Below are 5,607 nucleotides of genomic sequence, written 5' to 3'. Positions count from 1 at the left end.
CCCATTGATTCCTATGGGGAAACACATTTATGTCTACACCTAACACCCTAACATGAACGCCGAGTCTAAACACCCCTAATCTTGCACTTATTAACCCCTAATCCGCCGCCCCCCCCAACATCGCTGACACCTGCTTTATATTATTAACCCCTAATCTGCCGCTCCGGACACTGCTGCCACCTACATTATACTTATGAACCCCTAATCTGCTGCCCCCAACATCGCCAAACCCTACATTATATTTATTAACCCCTAATCTGCCGCCCCCAATGTCGCCGACACCTACCTACAATTATTAACCCCTAATCTGCTGCCCCCAACGTCGCCGCCACTATAATAAAGTTATTAACCCCTAAATCTAAGTCTAACCCTAACCCTAACACCCCCCTAACTTAAATATAATTTAAATACATCTAAATAAATATTCCTATCATTAAATAAATTATTCCTTTTTTAAACTAAATACTTACCTATAAAATAAACCCTAAGCTAGCTACAATATAACTAATAGTTACATTGTATCTAGCTTAGGGTTTATTTTTATTTTACAGGCAACTTTGTATTTATTTTAACTAGGTACAATAGTTATTAAATAGTTATTAACTATGTAATAACTTCCTAGTTAAAATAAATACAAATATACCTGTAAAATAAAACCTAACCTAAGCTACAATTACACCTAACACTACACTATAATTAAATAAATTAACTAAATTAACTACAATTAATTACAATTAAATTAATAAACTAAAGTACGAAAAAAACAAACACTAAATTACAGAATATAATAAAATAATTAAAAAATTTTAAACTAATTACACCTAATCTAATCCCCCTAATAAAATAAAAAAGCCCCCCAAAATAAAAAAAAATCCCTACCCTATACTAAATTACAAATAGCCCTTAAAAGGGCTTTTTGCGGGGCATTGCCCCAAAGTAATTTCTTTTACCTGTAAAAAAAAGTACAATACCCCCCAACATTAAAACCCACCACCCACACACCCAACCCTACTCTAAAACCCACCCAATCCCCCTTAATAAAACCTAACACTACCCCCTTGAAGATCACCCTACCTTGAGACGTCTTCACCCAACCGTGCAGAAGTGGTCCTCCAGACGGCCAGAAGTTCAATCCTATTGGCTGATTAGAACAGCCAATAGGATTGAGCTTGCATACTATTGGCTGATTGGAACAGCCAATAGAATGCAAGCTCAATCCTATTGGCTGATTGTATCAGCAAATAGCATTTTTTCTACCTTAATTCCGATTGGCTGATAGAATTCTATCAGCCAATCGGAATTGAAGGGACGCCATCTTGGATGATGTCATTTAAAGGACCCGTCATTGTTCCAGTCGCCGTCGAACAAAGAGGATGCTCCGCGTCGGATGTCTTGAAGATGGACCCGCTCCGCTCCGGATGAATGAAGATAGAAGATGTCGCCTGGATGAAGACTTCTGGCCATCTGGAGGATCACTTCTGCCCGGATAGGATGAAGACTTCGGACCGTCTGGAGGACCACTTCTGCCCGGCTGGGTGAAGACGTCTCAAGGTAGGGTGATCTTCAAGGGGTTAGTGTTAGGTTTTATAATGGGGGGATTGGGTGGGTTTTAGAGTAGGGTTGGGTGTGTGGGTGGTGGGTTTTAATGTTGGGGGTATTGTATTTTTTTTTACAGGTAAAAGAGCTGATTACTTTGGGGCAATGCCCCGCAAAAGGCCCTTTTAAGGGCTATTTGTAATTTAGTATAGGGTAGGGATTTTTTTTATTTTGGGGGGCTTTTATTAGGGGGATTAGATTAGGTGTAATTAGTTTAAAAAACTTGTAATTATTTTATTATTTTTTGTAATTTAGTGGGGTTTTTTCGTACTTTAGTTTATTTAATTTAATTGTAGTTAATTTAGTTAATTTATTTAATGATAGTGTAGTGTTAGGTGTAATTGTAACTTAGGTTAGGTTTTATTTTACAGGTATATTTGTATTTATTTTAACTAGGAAGTTATTAAATAGTTAATAACTATTTAATAACTATTGTACCTAGTTAAAATAAATACAAAGTTGCCTGTAAAATAAATATAAACCCTAAGCTAGATACAAATGTAACTATTAGTTATATTGTAGCTATCTTAGGGTTTATTTTATAGGTAAGTATTTAGTTTTAAATAGGAATAATTTAGTTAATTGTAGTTATTTTATTTAGATTATTTTAAATTATATTTAAGTTAGGGGGGTGTTAGGGTTAGGGTTAGACTTAGGTTTAGGGGTTAATAACTTTAATATAGTTGTGGCGACATTGGGGGTGGCAGATGGGGTTAATAAATGTAGGTAGGTTACGGCAATGTTAGGGACGGCAGATTAGAGGTTAATAAAATGTAACTAATGTTTGCGAGGCAGGAGTGTGGCGGTTTAGGGGTTAATATATTTATTGAAGTGGCGGCGATGTCCGGTCGGCAGATTAGGGGTTAAAAATGTATTTAAGTGTTTGCGATGTGGGGGGGGGGGGCTCGGTTTAGGGGTTAATAGGTAGTTTCTGGGTGTTAGTGTACTTTTTAGCACTTTAGTTAAGAGTTTTATGTTACGGCGTTAGCCCATAAAACTCTTAACTACTGACTTTTAAATGCGGTAGGAGTCTTGACAGGAGAGGGTGTACTGCTCACTTTTTCCAAGACTCATAATACCGGCGCTATGCAAGTCCCATTGAAAAGATAGGATACGCAATTTACGTAAGTGGATTTGCGGTATGCTTGAGTCGCGGGAAAAAAGGGAGCGGTACACCTGTACCTGCCAGACTCGTAATATCAGCGGCCGTTAAAAAGCAGCGTTGGGACCTCTCAATGTTGCTTTTTAAGGCTAACGCAAAACTCGTAATCTAGCCGTTTGTGTTTTAAATGGCATCTATAGATGTTTAGGCAAATGTAGAAAGTAGTAAAAAAAAGTTAAAACAATGTAATAATGTATTTTAGGTATATTGTCATTGCAATTGAATTCAGAATAATTGTTTGTATTTCACAATGGGCAAATGTGTCCTAGGAAGTTGCTAACGTAGAAATATTACGTTTGCAGTTTAACTATGCATGTAAACATAAACAAGAGTATGACATTAATTGTAAACATACATGTGCATAGTTACGAAAAATGACTGATTTTAATATTAAAGCATAATTGTGTTATACCATTTTAATCCAAAGTTAAGAATATAAGGCCTGGTACAAGTTACTGTCAGCAGTTGGTTAGGAAAACTTTAAGTGGGAAATTAGTTGCTGAAAATAAAAGCAAATAATGAAATTGTCGGATCTTGTTCCATGCCGATTTGTGTTTGTTTCCTTAATCGTTTTTTAGTTCTGCATTTTACTCCAGTTGAAGACTGGGGTACCACACTAGTCTGAAGTTTAATGAGTACCTGGTATTAAAATGGATGTTTTAGGTTCAGCACCATGGATTATTGGAGGCTTACATTTAACCACCAATAAGCAAACATAACCCAGGTTTTCAACCAAAAATGGGCCAGCTCCTGTGTATCACATTCCTGCTTTTTAAATAAAGATAGCAAGAGAACGAAGAAAAATTGATAATATGAGTAAATTAGAAAGTTGCTTAAAATTGAATGCTCTATCTGAATCATGAATGAAAAAATGTGGGTTTAGTGTCCCTTTAAGGTTGCCTCTGATTTAAAGATGTACATTTATAACAAAACAAATATTCGAATGACTGCACCAATAAAATTTAAAGAAACTTTAAATTGCCTTTAATGGGCTAAAGGAACAGGATACCCAAATGTTGAAGCACTTGAAAGTGATGCAGCACAGCTGTAAAAAGCTGACTAGAAAATATCACCTGAACATTTCTATGTAAAAAAGGAAGATATTTTACCTCAAAAGTTCCTAAGTATTCACACCCCTTTGTAAAGAGACTTTAGTCCATTGGAGTGTGCATCTAGCATGTGCAAGCACAATAATGTTATTGTCCAATTCAGTTTAAGGAAGTTTACTGTGAAATCTCATGAGATTTAAGTAAAATCTCATGAGATCACAGCTAAGCAATGCATGAGCTAAGCACTGCTGATGCTGATTGGCTTTTGTGTGTTTTATTTTTAACTTGCAGCTTTACAGCAGCTCTAACTGTTCAAGAAATTTTGAAATAAAATAGCTTCCCTGTTTACATAGAGATGCTCAGGTGATATTTTCATGTCAGCTTTTTACAGTTATGCTGCATCACTTTCAAGTATGATGTCACTTTAAATACCTCAAGCATACTAGAGCGCCGTGCTAACCCGCTCCTCTTCTTCACAGAGCCCCGGCCACACTAACAGGAGGCTTAGCGCGTCAGCTCTCAGGGCCTGCTCTGGTTTTGGAAGACATTTTACAGACTTTTGTGAAATAAATTATACAAGTAAAAAAGGGCAACTCATTTTATTCAATGGTGATGCTGACGAGCTCATATGTTTGAATGCACTTTCTTTGCTTAACTAGTATTATTATTTCATTATATATATGCAATTAATAATTAAAAAGTGATGTGAAACCCATTTTTTCTTTCTCTCATGATTTAGAAAGAGTATACAATTTAAACTTACTTCCGGTATCATTTTTTTTTTCAATCTCTTGGTATCTTTGTTGAAAAGCAGGTAAAAAATTTCAAGAGCCTGAGGGTATCTGAAGCACGTTATGGTAGCAGTTTTGCAAAAATACTTTTAACAATGTTTTTTTTTTTTTTTTTTAACTACCGCACCTGGTGTTCCCAGGTGGTCTTCCATCCAGGTACTGACCAGGCCTGGCCCTGCTTAACTTCCGAGATCAGAGAGGATCGGGTGCATTCAAGGCAGTGTGGCAGTAGATGTTTTATATTTGCAAAAGAACTAGATGGTAGCAGAATAGTGCTGCAGATGCATGCAATCCACCTACTTAGGTGTGCCCTTCATTAAGGAATACCATGAGAACAGAGCAAATTTGATAATAGAAGTAAATTAGAAACTGTTTTTAAAATGGTAGGCTCTGCCTGAATTACAAAAGAAATATTTGGGGCTCCATGTTCTTTTAATATAATTTTAAGCAACTTTATCATTAAGATTTTAAATTTGTAAACACTTAATTGATTGATGTTATTGATGGTTGAAAAGTGTGTGAATTGTTCATTTAACATTGCCCAAATGTCATAGAAACCAGCCAAGAAAAGTCATCAAATCCTGTGAAATGTATCTGGAAAAATGTGTCTTATTTGAAAATCCTATGACAACATATTAAAAGGACAGTAAACCTAAAAAATAATGTTATATAATTCTGCACATAGTGCTATCATTATTAAACCTTTTTTTCCATTTTTTTTTTTTTTTAAATATGCCGGTTTTACCGACCTGCGCTCTGCTCTCTGCTGAGCGGGTCTGTTTTTTTTACACAGCGCATCGGGCCTGCTGTATAGTCACAGCCCGGCCCGACCGCGCTATAACATTAAGTGCAGCTCGCTCCTGCTGTCAGTCGGGCTGTGACTATACAGCTGGCCCGATGCGCTGTGTAAAAAAACCAGACCCGCTCAGCAGAGAGCAGAAAGCGGGTATTTTTAAAAAATTAAAATGGAAAAAAGGTTTAATAATGATAGCACTAAAATAATGTTATA

General features: G+C 36.2%; 1 pseudogene; it reads right to left on the bottom strand.

Moving 5' to 3' along the window:
* Positions 1–4,713: 4,713 nt before the first annotated feature.
* LOC128654903 (uncharacterized) lies at positions 4,714–4,832 on the bottom strand (annotated as a pseudogene).
* Between the last annotated feature and the right edge of the window lie 775 nt (positions 4,833–5,607).

The sequence above is a fragment of the Bombina bombina genome, chromosome 3 (genome assembly GCF_027579735.1).
Source record: "Bombina bombina isolate aBomBom1 chromosome 3, aBomBom1.pri, whole genome shotgun sequence".
NCBI classification, from domain to species: domain Eukaryota; kingdom Metazoa; phylum Chordata; class Amphibia; order Anura; family Bombinatoridae; genus Bombina; species Bombina bombina.
Note: the sequence above shows the minus strand (reverse complement) of the source record. Positions and strands in the feature narration are given on the sequence as shown.